The sequence below is a fragment of the Diplotaxodon limnothrissa genome, linkage group LG3, assembly GCF_057381915.1.
Source record: "Diplotaxodon limnothrissa isolate DT_005_m linkage group LG3, D_limnothrissa_male_GT1.1, whole genome shotgun sequence".
In the NCBI taxonomy this organism is placed as follows: domain Eukaryota; kingdom Metazoa; phylum Chordata; class Actinopteri; order Cichliformes; family Cichlidae; genus Diplotaxodon; species Diplotaxodon limnothrissa.
In genome coordinates this window covers 51,953,200-51,970,366 of record NC_140598.1, presented here as the reverse complement: position 1 = coordinate 51,970,366, position 17,167 = coordinate 51,953,200, and the positions used below count along the sequence as shown (strand labels likewise).

The 17,167-nt window shown below is 42.5% G+C and overlaps 1 protein-coding gene across 1 annotated transcript in view; it reads right to left on the bottom strand.

Annotated features, from left to right (window-relative positions):
* pcdh7b (protocadherin 7b) overlaps positions 1-17,167 on the bottom strand; it is a 125,049-nt gene that overhangs the window by 9,083 nt on the left and 98,799 nt on the right. The window lies entirely within an intron of this gene.

Genomic DNA, 17,167 nt, shown 5'->3' with positions numbered 1-17,167 from the left:
CATGTTAAACCTGAAATGACATTTAATGTAGTTTGAACACAAAAAAAGTTACATAATCTTACTATTGTTATGACTCGATATCTACTTCACTTGGTGGCCAGAAGATTTTAAGTCTCTAGAAATGAATTTTTATACCAAGGCGCTGGAAAACTGCCTTATTAGAAAAATTATCAGGTGTCTAAAATGTCATCATGGTATTACATAACGTGGAAAAATGACTGCTGTGGTCCTTTAAATGACAGTAATTGTGATGATCATCACCATTGGGTACATTAGGTATGACAGTGACACTCTTGTTTCTATTGGTATACAATGTACTCACAATTCGAAGTTTTTAACTCCGGATCCGAGCTGGCCGAGTGAGATCTCGAGGGAGAACAAAGGGAAGCGGCGGCGGCCTAGAGGGAAGCGAGCCGGCGTCAGGAACAGGCTGAAAGCTCGTGCACACCGCACACCTCTGCCTAGCATCCTGCTCGCCAACGTCCAGTCACTGGAGAACAAGCTTGACGACCTCAGGGCCAGGATAAAGTTCCAGAGAGACATTCGGGACTGCAATCTCCTCTGCTTCACCGAGACATGGCTGAACCCAGCGGTGCCGGACCACGCCATCCAGCCGGCCGAGTTCTTCTCGGTTCACCGCATGGACAGGACACGGGACTCGGGGAAGTCAAGGGGAGGCGGCGTGTGTTTAATGGTGAACAACAACTGGTGCAACAGTGCGAACGTTGTTCCTCTCACACGCTCCTGCACACCAAATCTGGAACTACTGTCCATCATGTGTCGTCCTTTTTATCTACCTCGGGAATTTACATCGGTCATTGTAAGTGCCGTTTATATTCCACCACAAGCGGACACGGTCACCGCCTTATGCGAGCTGCATGAGGCACTCACACAGCACCAGACACAACACCGGGACGCTGCGCTTATTGTGACGGGGGACTTTAATAGCGCCAACCTCAAACGCGCAGCGCCGAACTTTTATCAACACATCACCTGCCCCACCAGGGGTGAAAGGACACTGGACCACTGCTACACTACGGTCAAGGACGGCTACAAGGCACAATCCCGCCCCCCGTTTGGCAAATCTGATCACGCCGCCATCTTCCTCATGCCAAAATACAAACAAAGGCTGAAACAGGAAGTTCCGGTTCAGAGGAAGGTCGCGCGCTGGACGGATCAATCGGTGGCCGCGTTACAGGACGCACTCGATGACGCAGACTGGGGCATGTTCAGAAACAGCTCCGACGATGACGTCAACGTGTTTACGGAAGCGGTTGTGGGATTCATCGGGAAACTAGCGGATGATACCGTGGAGACAAAGACTATCACAACGTTTCCCAACCAGAAGCCGTGGGTGGATAAAACCATCCGCGACGCTCTGAGATCCCGCACCGCTGCCTACAACACGGGACTCATGACGGGGGACATGGACCCGTACAAAGCCGCGTCATATAACGTGCGGAGGGCGGTGAAAGAGGCGAAGCAGCGCTACGGGAGGAAACTAGAGTCACAACTCCAACAGAGTGACTCTAGGAGCCTGTGGCGGGGACTAAGGACAATAACGGACTATAAAGCACCAACAACCGGTATGACGAACGCGGCCGTGACTCTGGCAGACGAGCTGAACACTTTCTATGCTCGCTTCGAGGCTGCAGCTAAGGTCTCCAACAATGCTAGTGTTAGCGGCGCTAACGGCTGCAGACAGGAAGATACTGCCAGCACCGGAAACGTGCTCGTCATCTCCGAGCATGAAGTAAGGAGAGCCTTCAAGAGAGTGAACACCAGGAAAGCAGCAGGACCAGACGGCATCCCAGGTCGTATCCTAAGAGACTGCGCATACCAGCTAGCTCCTGTGTTCACTGAGATATTCAACATCTCTTTATCTCAGTCGGTGATCCCCACATGCTTCAAAGAGTCCATCATTGTTCCTGTCCCGAAGAAACCCCACCCTGCTTCTCTCAATGACTATCGCCCTGTAGCCCTCACCTCAGTAGTGATGAAGTGCTTTGAACGCCTGGTCAGAGACTTCATCATTTCTTCACTACCAGACACACTGGACCCACTACAGTTCGCTTACCGTCCAAATCGTTCCACAGACGATGCCATCTCTCATCTCCTCCACACATCACTCACTCACTTGGACACTAGAAGGGGGAATTATGTTAAAATGCTCTTCATAGACTACAGCTCTGCATTTAACACCATAATTCCCTCCACACTCACCACCAAGCTGGAGCATCTGGGACTCAGCTCATCTATGTGTCAGTGGATCTCCAACTTCCTAACTGGCAGACCACAGGCAGTAAGGATGGGCGGACATGTCTCAGCCTCCACCACTCTCAGCACTGGAGCCCCCCAGGGGTGTGTTCTGAGCCCCCTGCTGTACTCTTTGTACACATATGACTGTGTGGCCACTACCAGCTCCACCACCATCATCAAGTTTGCTGACGACACCGTCGTGGTGGGCCTGATCTCTGATAACAACGAGACGGCCTACCTGAAGGAGATTAGGAATCTGGAGAACTGGTGCCAGAGGAACAACCTCCTTCTAAACGTCAGTAAGACAAAGGAGCTGATAGTGGACTTCAGCACTAAGCAGGAGAGGAACTACCAGACCCCCGTCATCAACGAGTGCCCAGTGGAGAGAGTGGGCAGCTTCAAATACCTCGGAGTTCACATCACGCAGGACCTGTCATGGTCCTGTCACATCAACACCGTGGTGAAAAAGGCCCGTCAGCGTCTCTACCACCTCAGACGCTTGAGAGACTTCCAACTGCCCTCCAAGGTGCTCAGGAACTTTTACTCGTGCACCATAGAGAGCATCCTGGCGGGAAACATCTTAACCTGGTTCGGGAACAGCACCATGCAGGACAGACGAGCTCTACAGAGGGTTGTGCGGTCAGCTGAGCGCACCATCCGCTCCGAGCTCCCTGACCTGCACTCAATCTACAGCAGGCGGTGCTGGACCAAGGCCAGGAAGATCGTGAAGGACCTCAGCCATCCCAACAACAGACTGTTCTCTCTGTTGAGGTCAGGAAAGCGATTCCGCTCCCTGAAGACCAACACAGAGAGACTGAGGAGGAGCTTCTTCCCGCAGGCGATACGGTCTCTCAATCACACCACCACACAGTACTGACCCACACATATGGTTCTTACACACACACTGGACTTTCTGGACTTTGTTTTTGCACAACACTGGTCACTATATTCTTCATTTCCGGTTAATACTTGTACAGCTGCTGTTATTGTGTATATATTTATTTATATTTAGATTTCTTCATACATTCTTATATAGTTCTATATTGTGTATTTTGTTGTACAGTTATTTTATTTTCAACTTTAATTTATATATTTATCTTTATCTTATTCTTCCCAGTTAAATTTACCCTTCATTCTAATTTGTGTTGTACAGTTATTTCATTTTTAACCTTAATTTATATTTTATTCCTTCCTAGTTAAATTTACCCTTTTTAATTTTTCATATTTATTTCCTATCTTATTCATAGCCTTTTCCTTTTTTGTTCTCTTTAGGTCACGAGCAGTTGTCTAAGCATTTCACTACATATCGTACTGTGTATGACTGTGTACGTGACAAATAAAATTTGAATTTGAATTTGATTTGATCTTAATTTCTATTCTGTAGTTTGGGACTGCGAGGCGGCTGCCATCTTTTGCTGCTTCACTTCACTCCAACATCTAAGGGAAGGACGTCTTCAAAGATTAGCACATCAGATGCTGCTCACCACCTAATGAAATTCATCAAGGTATGCTTTTTAGAATTGTATATTTCTCTTTTGATGAGAACAGATGCAAATTATCAACGGCTGATATTTTAAGATGGCAAGGTGATCCAACCTGCAGCAGATGTATCTATCCCAGACAAGCTTGGTGTTGCAGGACTGACATGTCATTGTTTCTATTAAAACTAAATGTACACATTGAAACAAAAATAATTGTGCGCGCGGAGTGAAACATTTTAATATTGTCATAATTTCAAACAGCAATGCCTCAACATCAGATTATCAATTTTGTTTAATGTGAATCACTTGGTTTCTTTCTCTCCCTCAGGTGGGAGGTAGCACAGAGGCTTTTCTTAAGGCTGGCCCCACTCAGCCATTCGTCCTGTGGGTTGGAGAAAGAAAGAACATCATCCAAAGTTTCTACCCAAAGTTTCTACATTGTCCTAGATCAAAAGGTCATTCCCTGTGTGACACAGATGGGAGATGCAGGTTTTGACAAGGCAAAACTTTTCAAGGCACATTTTTTAATTTGCCGTGTCCTTTGATAAGGCATTGGACAACTTCTACACATTCATCCAGACCATCAAGTGTATGGCATTGATGTTGGCAGCGTGAAGGACAGTCCTCGGGTCAATGAAACAAGAGGAAGTCTTCACTGTATGGTTTAAAGATATCCACTATTCAGCACTTTGACTGGAAATGTTCATCTGTTACATTTGCAAGATACACCACACAAGTTGCTCAGTGTTATTTAGACATTTGAAGTTCCAGCATGGTTTGTACCCAGGAAAGTTTTTACGTTTGACCTGTGGAGAGCCTGGATGTTCATTTATCTTTCACACGTACTCTGGTTACAAGCGGCACTTATTCCGAGCACATGGAGACTGCGTTCACTCTGAGGTCATCAACAATTTTGAGCCTGTACCTAACGATGGAACCTCTGTTTCACAGCCTGTAAATGTGGCTCATCCCATGACAATAACTACACCGGTTCCAGTTGAAAAAAGGCAAATACTGAACATGTGCAGCTCTGTTATTGCTCAAGTACAATCATCAGGAGTTCCTGAAATTACTGTACAGTGTTTAGTTGGTTCATTGGAGGAACTGGTTAATGACATCCATGCACATGCAAAACAATCTGTTGTCGACTGTTTGTCAACTGATACATCAAGAGAAACCTTAGAAAAAGTTGAGGATTGCTTTGATCAGCTTGAAAATCCATTTTCATGTCTTAACACAGAATCTAAAAGGATAAGATATTTTGAGCAAAAATGGAAAATAGTTGAACCCATAGAGCATGTTCTTGGTGTGCATTTTGATGTACGCAAAGATAGAACAACAGGGACATACAGGCAAGTTCCTGTCAATGATAAATTCATGTACGTTCCTATCATGGGATCCCTTTCATCTATGTTTCGAAACAGTGAACTTTGTAGCAGTTTCCAGAAAAAAAAACTAAACATGGAGGGATTGTACAGAGATTTAAATGACGGCTCCTACTTCAAAAATCACAGTTTATTCTCACAACAAGAACATGCTCTCCAGATCCAGCTCTACTATGACGATTTTGAAACTGCTAATCCTTTAGGCTCAAAAAAGGGGGTGCACAAACTTGGTTGTATTTATTTTGTTTTGAGAAATTTGCCACCAGAGTTAAATTCTGTGTTGATGAACATTCATCTTGTAGCCCTTTTTCATTCAGAAGACTTAAAAAAATATGGGTTTGATCCTATCCTAAAGCCACTTGTTGATGATCTAAAGATTTTAGAAACTGAAGGAATGCAAGTGCCCTTTTCAGCCACACCTGTGAGAGGTTCGCTTTTTCAGATTACAGGTGACAACTTGGCTTTACATAGCATTTTTGGTTTTGTTGAATCATTTAGTGCAAACTATTGTTGTAGATTTTGTTTAACTGATAAGACAGAGTTGCAGTCAGTTTTTAGTGAAGATCATGTAGGCTTAACACTGCGTTCCAAAGAACTTCATTACAAACACTGTGGTGCCATTCAACAAAATCCTGCTTTGGCCTCAACATTTGGTGTAAAAAGAAATTGTTTACTCAATTCACTTCGGCTGTTCCATATTTCAGACAACTATGCTGTAGACATAATGCATGATCTACTAGAGGGAGTGGTGCAGTATGAGTTAAAGCTTGTGTTTCAGTACTTGATTAAGACCTCTTTGATATCCTTGAATTCATTGTCACAGAGAATTATAAGCTTTAACTACGGATATGCACAGAGAAGGAACAGGCCAGGTGGGCTAAAACTGGATGACAACAGCAAAGATCTTGGGCTTAATGCTGTGCAGTCATGGTGTCTTTTGCGGAATAGCCCATTGATTTTTGGAGATATCGTTTGCAGAAATGATGGACATTGGAACTTGCTACTTTTGTTAGTTCAAATTGTGAACATTGTTTTTTCACCCATTATAACTCATGGCATGACTTGCTATTTGAAACATCTGATTGCCGATCATCACAAGGCTTTCAAATCTCTCTTTCCAGAACGGAATTTGATTCCAAAGCACCACCTAATGATCCATTACCCACGCTGCATTAGAAAAATTGGGCCACTCATACATATGTGGTGCATGAGATTTGAAGCAAAGCACAAGTTCTTCAAAAGATCTGTAAAGAACTTTAAAAATATCACAAAAACACTAGTAAAAAAACATCAGAATCAATTAGCCTTTCATTTTGAAAATTTTTATTTTAAAAGATTACAGTTCGGCCCCATTAATGAAGTCTTGGCCAGCAGCTTAAAAGGCAGTGAAGCACTGAATAAAATGTTTGATGTTTCTTCTATTGTTTCTACAACTTCCTGGGTCAAAAGTTATGGTACAGAATATCAAGTTGGGATGTATGTTTGTTCTGGTGTTGAAAATGAGATGCCTTTGTTCAGTAAGATTGTCAGTATAATTGTTAGCGATTTCAATGCTTATCTTCTAACTTGTAAGGTCTCAACAGTATATTTCAATGATCACTTAAATGCATTTGTTATTGAGGATGGATTAGATGTCTTTGCACTGATCTCTGTAGATGATCTGGTGTACTATAGACCTTATGATAGGCAATTTTCAAATGGCACTGTATCTGAATACAAAGTATTTTGGAACGTTAATGTCTTGTATTTCTTTGTAATGGGTGGATGTTGGGGGTTAATTGTAGCAGTAGAGATATCAGAGATTAATGGGAGTTTATTGTAATCTGGTGGTATTAATGATTTGACTGACACTAGTGTTAGTGTTAGAAAATTAACACTATTCAGAGTTGAATTTTTTAACACCAGGGCTAGTGTAAAGTACCACCAACACTATTCGGTGTTAATTTTTAACACTTAACACCAGTGTAGAATATTTTTGACACTGGTCAGTGTTACTCAGTGTTAATTTTTAACTCTGTGCAGTGTTAAAATAACACTAGCTCGTTGTTAAAAATATAACACTTTGAAAAGTGTTAATTTAACACTCAAAAGAGTGGACACATATAGACACTTTTCTAGTGTTAAATTTAACACTCACAGTGTCAATTTAACACTGGCGATTTTGCTGTGTAGGCATTATGGGTATGATATGGACTGCTTTTCTCTTTCAGCAGGGTCAATACTCTTTCCGCAATAATGAATGTACTGTGGCTTGCTCCTGAGGTAATTAATTCAGGAGAGATTAACTAACATAATTTCATTCTGGTGACGATCTCTCAGCCAATTATCAAATGCAGCCTCGCGCTCTCCCCCTACCCTCTGCACATGTTCTCCCTCCCTGGGTCTCTGCCTCTCTCGGCCCATTTGAACACTCAGCACTCAAAGCCAAAGACCCCCATAAATAAAGCGTCCCAGCCTGTCACGCTCCCTCATTCATCTTGCGATCATGCAGACTTGTGTGCAAGTGCGCATACGAGCGCAGGCTCTTTGTACAGCAGGTGGTTGTCATGTTTGGCTGGGAGCATATTCGCTCTCTCTCTCAGGTAAAAGCCACATACATAAATGTAGACACAACAAACTGTGTCATCTGTGCACTTCTGACCCAACTATCTATAAGGAGAGCGACTGCAAGATGATGTGGCGAGGAGAGGAGGCGAGTGACTCATCCACGCTCCTAATAAGACTGATGATGCTGGCTTCCTGCCATTTACACACACACACACACACACACACACACACACACACACACACACACTGAAGTCTACTGAAACAACTCAAAAACGCTTCCAAGCTACGCCCAGCACACCCAGAATCTTACAAGAAGGCGATTTTCTCATCGGGCTTCATATTAGCAGTGCAGCAGTTATAATCACCTTTACAAGCTGCTACTCAACACATTCTTATGCGCAGTTTGTTTCCGCTTGAAAAACACCCAATTACGATATATAATAAAGTATTACCACCATTTTGCCCAGCATGCTACTCTGAGCTCACACAGAACACTCTGGAAGCCCCGTGTGAGGATTAGAATTAGCCGCTCTGCTATGGTGAACACATGCAGCACATGCTAGCCACCGATAAAACAACAACTCGGCAGCGCGCTCACACAGGCGCTGGCGGTTTCTTTCCCGCCGTAGCAAACTTCACAGAAGCGTTTCGGGTTATACCTAAAATGAGAAGACTAGCGTGCTACGTCACCTAACAGGGCGGACACAAGAACGCACATCGGTGTACAAAATGGCAAGAGCTCACTAGGCAGCTGCGAGAGTGTTAGCGAGGGTTTAAATAAGTTAAAAATGTGTGTTTTCCTTCAGTTTTTTTTCCTTACTATTCCTATAAATTATCCCCCCTCTCTCTCTCTCTCTCACACACACTCCATCCCAGCCGCCCCTTCTCTCTCTCTCTCTCCAGTCTTTAGAAAAAGAAGTGTCATTGCTTCCCCTCCACTGTTACTCTTATCGCACACTCCCAGACACACTCACACAATAGCCTGTTTTACACCATTAAATGGTTATTTGTCAAAATACAATTTCAATTAAATCCTCCCTAAAATAAAAAAAAGAAGAAGAAAAAAGAAAACTCTATGATTTGTGCTTTTTTTTAGTGACTGTACTATTAAAAAAAACATCTAAGTCATAGGATTTCATGGACGTACTGTAGGTCCACATGGAGAAAGAGCTACACACTATAAGCAGGCTGTTGCTCAGAAGATGGGGACATTTGAGAAAAAAAAAATCTATATAGTTCTCTGATACGGTTTAAAAAGAACACATTTCATGTTCAGCGCACGTTCTTTAAGAGAAAGTACAATATCTTACCACGTGGCGAGGACGCGTGCACGTCAGAATTATTCATCCCGTTTGCTAGAAAGATTCCGTGTGACCCACATATCTCAGATTGTGTTCATGCATTGCGTCATCTTTATTTAAAAAAATAAACGACCCTATTTTAAATAACAAAAGACCGAAAGAAAAAAAAAAGCCCAGATAAGTAATCTCCGCACGAAATGTCTAAAACAAAGGCTCCACTTGTAATAAGTAGTTAGCAGCAGCAGGCGAGCTAGTTAGCTTGTTAGTCAGCCAAATAACACCTACTATCTGCCATTCTTGTCATCCTGTGTGTGGTAATTAGCTCTCAGCTGCTAGCACATTCTAGGCCAGAGTGAGCCGGGCATGGTGAGTCACCACCTTAATGGAAAGCTAGTGGTGGAAATGTGGAGGGTGTAATTATGCTGACCTAAAGGGACAGGCTTTCAGTTTTTCACCATGTAGGCTCATAAACAGGCAAAGTGAGCTCCACTCCGGGGCAGGAAAGGCAAATTATCTGGGGCCTGTGTTTCCCAGAGGGATTTGTTTTCGGTGTTTCAGCAGGTCCTGAAAACATGATGGACTTCTGTGTTCTACCTAAAAAACTCTGAAGGGAAACAGAGCTGACCAGGTTCTGCTGATTTAAGGAGGATTAAAAGTTGGCTTTCTTTCTTTTTTCCTTTTTTTGGAAAGCCGAGCCTATTAGCGAGTGCAATTCTGAGCGGGCGGTGAATACTGTGCACGTTAAACTAATAGCAGATTCAAAATCTACTTTATAACAAAGGTTAGAAAATGATGTGATAATGATCTGATTGGTTGGGACACCTGTTGCTGTGTCCCATGGGATCTCGTTGTATGTCGTTTTGGCTACTTATCCTTTCCCTCTAGTTCGACTTTTATTTTTAAGGATATGTGAATGTAGTAATGCTACAAGACATAGTCTTACACTTTAATGACCTGGGAAACCAAATAAGCGATCAGACAGATTTCGGAGAATTTCCCCCGCAGAACAGGCAGAATACCTACTGGGAAGGTTAAAAAACAAACTGCAACAAATGGCTGTGCAGAGTGCAGCCCCTGATGAAAGTGCTAAAAGGATGTGCCAGTCAGCAAATAGGTTCTCCAGCACCTCTTTAATGTATCCTTGAGTCTGACCAGGGTGCCTCTGCTGTGCAAAACCTCCCGCAGTGTTTGAGTGTTCAAGAATGAAAGCGAAAGCCTCAGTGACAGCATTAAGGCCTCATCCCAGACTATGGCAGACATCCAGTGAAAAGGTCCTAATAAGCCACTTCTGCATACTGCTTATATGTACAAAACATATCCAGATGTACCGTGCACTGACAAAAAGTCACTTATTTCAACAGAAGAGCTCAGTGGGAATGGAGAGCTTTGATTTCTTGAGTGCCTTAAACACTCTCCAGCTACTCTTGCTCGGGCTGAAGCTCACAGCGATACAGCCTGATAACGCCAAGGTGTCCTGGATTATAGACTATCTCGCAGATAGGCCACAGTTTGTTCCCTTCTGGAGCAATATATTGGATTTGCTTCTGCAGTGAGGCACCGTGCTGTCGCCTGCCTTATTCGCAATCTATCTTTTGACTCGAGACTCAACTGTGGGTCAAACCACCTCCAGATTTTCACTGATGATTCCTCCATTATGGAGTGCATCCAGAGAAGAGGAGAGATGGTGGGGTTGGTTGACAGTCTGTATCTGTTGCATGTGAATATCTGTATGATACAAGAGGCAAACAAAGAGTTTTGATCAGAGATGCCAAACATGGCCCGGAGGCCACAATTGGTCCAATAAAGACAGCAATCGAGCCCCATTGAACAGCATTATTGGAAATTTTGGACTTTTAACTGTATTCTTAAAATTTTTAACACCTTATCTTTACTGATAAAGACCTCCCACTTGCCCATTCATGCTACACCAGAGTAATTAGGTGATGCATTTAAAAATAAAATAACACTGTGTAACCACTGCACACTATGCATTGCACACATGGCTACACTTTTTTTGTAATTTTACAGGTTTATTTCTTACAATTTAGGAGTCGAGCTGACAGATTTCTTTCATTAAGTACAGCACATTTTGTTATCTTGTAGAAAACACTGAATCTGCACTACTTTTTCTTATATTAAGATATCTCAAGGATTCCATGTGTAACTAGACTTCTTTAGACGAACAGAGAAGGGGAGTTTCTGGCCCATTTTAGATCAAAGTGGGCTGTATGTGGCCCACGATGTAAAATGAGTTTGACATCACTGGTTAAGATGAATGAGGCACAGTGACACCTGTCGTCAGCACAGCATATGTCTGTGTGATATTTTTCTTTGTGACTTTTTTTCTCATTTGAAATGTAACATATATTACCCCACGCACAGCTGGAAAGCTGCGTGTGCAGTACCTGTGTCTTCTCCCTAGAGGTTTTGCATGTTGGAGCAAATTATTCAGGAGGAAGAAGCAAAGCGTCAATCCAGGCATTTCTATCCGGTGCTTCTGCGTCACCAGCTGAGGGGAGTGTCTGTAACAGTGGCACACCACGTTTTAAACTTTCATCACCACATGTCTTTTCAGCAATAAGTGCCACAGGGAGACAACAAGGTTCTTCTTAGTCATCGCTTAAAAGTTGCTTTCCGTCCCTGCATCTCCAAATCTAGACGTGAATGCATGTGACACGTTAACATTTGGACGCGTCACAGTGGTGAACAAGAAAAGGCTCAGAGCGGAAGTGAAACTTGCTCTGGATTTAAATTACTACCGATGCCCTGCCTTCAACTCGCAAAGCACACCCCTTTTAACTGGCCAGTTTAGCAATATAGAACATAGTGCCACAGCTGGAGCCATACATAGTGTATTATTTAAAGCACCAGGGGCCCAATTTGTCACTCTGGCGGGCTCATCACAGGCGAACATCCTTTATGAAATGCACTTTTCACGCTGCCTGTCAGAGGGATCAAAGCAGCCTTGGCTGTTTCTCCCTCTTCAGATTCTCTGCTCCGATTCCCACTGACAAAATGAGTCAATTTAAACCAAATGGATCCCCTATCAAAATAAAGAGAGTGCATGAGATAGAAAGATAGCAAGAAAGACAATCATTTCACAGGCAGATGAAGTACAGACAGGTGGGCAGCCACTAGTGAACATCTACTGTCTAAATTGTTGGATGTGGGATAGAAACGCTATCATTACAGAAGGACAAAGGCAGTTTTTTCAGCTGAACTGGGTAAATGGTCACATATATTGCACGATAGAAACAGTTTAGCCTCTCAGCTCTTTCTGTGGAAAGCCACATTGCATACACTTACATTAAAACCACTAAGGTAAATAATTAAAATTCAGCGTTCTGGCAGAAAGCCTTGTGAATGTTGAAGACCAGGCACAGCCTCTCTAGGACAACGTGATACACAAATACCAAGAACACACCAAAGGTGCTGGTGTTGACCTGCACTCCAAACTATCCAATCCAAGGCTCTTATCAAGTCAAGGATCGCGAGGTATTCAAATTTACACTGTGTGCAATTTAGATTTAGAATCACCAATTAACCTTACTCCATGTCTTTGGACTGTAGGAAAAAGCCGGAGTACTCAGACAGATACGGGGGGAACACAGAAAGGTCCCACCCTCTGAAACTGCATTTGAACCCAGTCTTCTTGACGTGTAGCATTAGTGCTAACCACCATGCTAACTAATAGCTTAGCAATATCTTAAAAATACATTCTAATATAATGCAACTCTAGCATAAGCTCAGGTAACTGCAGAAAACTTTGACGTTTGAATTCTGCCACTTTTATTAGGAAACAGTTGTAAGTGAGAATAGAATGAATGTTAAATGTAAATGTGAAGCTGACATTTAGTTAAGGACATGGAAAAACAGCCTTTTAGCTACTATTGATAGCATAGCTCATGTTGCTTAAACCAGCCATTTAAAGGGCTTTTACTTAACAGGTGTCCAACTGACAGTCTAAAGCGTCTCTTTCAAATGTTGCAAAGATAAGTGGCTAGTTCAGTGGGCATTTGGTCACGGAGAAAGGTGGGGAGCACTTCAGTGAATACACAGAGCCAGTTAGATTTGAAAGCCCCTAAAAAAAGCAGGAGCAGAGTACTAACTTGACACTGATATGCAATTATTGAGAACTCCTGTTGATACTTTGTGCAAATATTACTGATTGAACCTTAAAGAGCCACTTGAGAACCGCAAATTAATGCCAGAGAGTTCAAAAGCCCCGCGTTCACCTCAGCATTCTGTACTTTAATAGAGTATCATATGAGCCAAAAATAAAGTGACATTAAATGACAGAGTCCATAACATGACTTCACTATGCCTTTTCTCCTCTGCCTTTGAAGCACTGAAAACATGCTTCATTATTCACCCAGCCTGACAGGCCTCTTCTTTTCTTTTTTTTCCCCCTCAACCCCCTTTTCCCCAACCACCATGCCTCCCCACCCCCTTTTTAGCAAAGCTCTCGACCAATTGATTTTTCCTCTTTCCTCTGTCTGTCTTTTTTCCCCGTCCTTGATTCTAATGCTTCTGGGTTGTGGGAAATATTTATTCACATTGATCGACGACAGAGCTGATGGGTCTTTCATGAGCGTCAGAACTCAAACTGTTTTTGTCCCACCGATGTCTCCAAATATCAATCACCAGTGGGAGAAGTGCAGGCTGGACTGCAGATTAGGGCAATAAAGCCCCAGAGGCCAGACTCATTTTCCAACAACTGAATAGAGAACAGAAAAATATACACCAAAACACCAGCCGTCTGACGAGTGATGGAGCGTTTGTGGATTCTGCGATGATTCCTGTGAGCTGTCACTCGTCAGAGACAATGTTTTAGGGGACAAATAGAACTTCTCTAAGAATGATTGAAATACCCGAAGCAAATCCATACAAGTCTGTCCTGAAGGTGCAGAATTGTTTGGGTGCTATGCATGAGGTGGTACTGGGGGCCAGAGGGAGCATTCTGAAGATAATTCCTGCATCTGCGTGGTCTCCATTAAAAATGCAGCGCCAACAGGATATTTTCTGCATCAAATTTTCATACCATCAAGCAGTCTCGACAGCCCTGTCTCACACACACACACACTCTGCTAAAATGATGAAATTCTTAAAGCGTGTGACTCTCTCCCTCCCGCTCTTGATTTTCTTTGAGGGACACAGACCAAGTATTGTTTTATGGTTCATCGACCGTATGCCATGTATTCTTATTCTTACCTTTTCTTCAGCCATGCTTTACGTTGGTGTTTATCGTCTCTCTTGCATGTGCACATAAAAAACTTTGCAAATGTCTTGAGCTGCCCTTCATTTCCTTGTCTTTTGCTAGTAAAATCGGACAAAAGAGTGATTTATTGAAAAAAATACATACATGTAAAGACAATATATGAGGCAAAAACAGAGTCTGTGCTATTCTAACCAGCTTAAAAGTCAATATTTTTTCCACCATCTTTATTCTTCGATACATGCCATAAACAACATCTAAAGTGATGATGACTGTGATGATCCCTGTGTGATCAATAATGCTGAGGTCTTGGTTCTGGGGAGGCCAATGCACGACTGATAGTAGTTTTATGTTTTTCTATCCAGGTATGCTTTTACTGCTTTAGCAGTGTGTTTGGGATCAGTGTTGAAAAATGGTGCCATGGTTTTCGCCAATCAAATGCTTCATCTGTTCATAACCACATGTACCAAAATCTGATTGTATCCATGTTCATAATTCCAGCACAGCTTCTTTGACAGCCACGTGAGCCACATGTCACTGAGACCATTTCTGAGAAAGCTTTAGTAAATATTAGATGGATTAATGTAAGAGCCAGATGCATCTCTAAGCTCCTGTGTCTGGTCTTTCCTGTTTCTTAAGGACACAACTTTCAGATATGTTCATCTACTTTAGGTAGTTTTTTAGGTCTGCTATGCACTTGTCCAGTTGTCTCACATTTCTTAAGGACAGACTGCACACCATGCCAAAATATGCCAAGTTTTCAGCGAATATCTCTTTGGGAACCCCTTTGTCGGTACAAAAAGTACCATTTCATGTCTGTCAAACTGTATTATTCTTTGATTTCTTCACAGATTCAACTAAAGAAATGGGATGTTAGTAATAAGGTGCCTAAATACACAAATTAAAAGATACAATTTAAACCAGTCAGTTGTCTGCAGTCATATGTAGACACAACACTGCTTCATCCCTTGAGTTAAGTGCCCTTTTAAAGCTTGAATTATTCATAGGTTAGTGTGAGTTAGTTTAACAGACATTTTCTGAAAATGGTCACGTACACGGGACTTAAATTGAGTGAAAAAGCAGCCAATGTCTAAAGAGAAACTTTAAAAGACCAAAAAAACTATCGCTTGGGGCTACAAGACTACTACAAGCAACAATTGTAGGAAAGTCTGGCTCCTTGGAAACAAAGCAGAGAAATGAGATGAGGTTGCTCAAGACTTTTGCACATAGCGATAGTACACGCACTCTTCCCCAGTGAGGTTAAATTACTATTTTCACATCATTTGTCGAACCTGTACTAGTATTAAGTGACAGCTTCTAATTCATACGTAGGGAACAATATGTGTGCTACATGTGAAATGAGCCACATATATGTAAATGTAAATAGTCTTAAACCAGTCCAATGACATAATATACAGTAACATCAGCAGCCAAGCTAGTAAACACATTATGTCTAATCCTCATGAATATCACGACCCGTGCTGACTCAACTGCTCCTTTCGTATTTTCATATTCATATTCTGCTGTCACATCCGAGGTAAAAGCACATCATTTCAGCAAAATAAAACTCTGCGAATCCCCGTTTCACCAATTGCTGAACGCAAGGTCATATGTAAATAGGCTTCGCTTGCAGCAAGGTAGACAGAGGCATCACCATCCGTGTCAGCGTCATAAAAAATGGCAAAAGCCTTGTTTGATAAATATGCCTGGCGCACAGTCACACGCATTCCCTTGGCCTAAGCAAATAATATATAAGGAAATAGAGAGCTCTGGAAGTTTCAGCTCTGTGCACGGGCTATGAAGACGTATGTTCGCTTCATCCCCATTATAACCACAACAGATCACATGTTCTCCTGTCATGTGTTGAGACCAGATACGATTTGAGCTCTATTAAAAGCGTTATCATGGAGAATGCAGAAGAGAAAGAAGTTACAGTTGCAGTGGTTGTACCGCGATATTAAACTCATAGTACTCTGGAATTATCACTTTCCATACACATAGATAGATCAGAAAAGGAAGAAAAAAAACCCTTTTGATGACTCCTAACTTAATTCTCACAAAGCTGACAGAGAATTCGCTTTCTATCCAGTTCACTGGATGAAAGATTAGCATTGTCTTTGTCCTGCGATGAAAAGAATTCACTAAGACTAGGACAGAGCAGATGAGGCTGCACTATAGCATATACAATGAGGAAGCAAGTGAGTCATATGAGGTTCTGGAGCCACGAAAGGGCATGCTGTGTTAATACCTGATGAGCGAGGGGGAAAAAAAGTAATAATATGTATTTACTTCCTTTGTTTCCTCTTGAGAATGGAATAGGAGGGCGGCTGTTGAGTTACAGTGGAGTGTGCAGCCAAATTAAGAGACTGGTAGGGAAAGAGTGAGAGATGCAAGTGTGTATGCGAGAGTGAGAGACACACAGACAGAGCGAGAGAGAGAGACTGGTAATATGCTTGGGAATTTAATAAGGCTCAGCGCTCCTCAATAATATCACCCGCTTCACAGAGTCCTCTGGGAAACATGAAATGTGCCGATAAAGGATGATGCCTCCCTCTGACAAACGGGGTGTGCTAAAAGCGCCGTGGAAAAAAAAAAAAGAAAGAACGAAGGAAAAAAAAACTGCCACGTGTCGCCGCAACAGCTAGCGCAGTATGCTAATGCGCCCCAGGCTACACTTTAAAGAATTATTTACTCTCTACTCCTTACGCTGCGATTCTCCAAACTTCCCTTCTTTAAGGTCACACATGCTGCACACTTATTCTGACTCCAGCTGAATATAGTCAGCTTTGTTCACTGTTAGTGGACTTGAGCGGTGGATGCAAGAGAGACCCAACCCGCCCCATCCGCATTTCGAACCTTTCTGTGTAATACAGAGGAAAACTCTGATGTGTAATTTTAATTGTTAAGCTCTGCTTTTGTTTTGTTTAGCAACGCTCTTTTTTTTTGTTTCTTAAAAAGCCTCTAATGGTGGGTCATTCT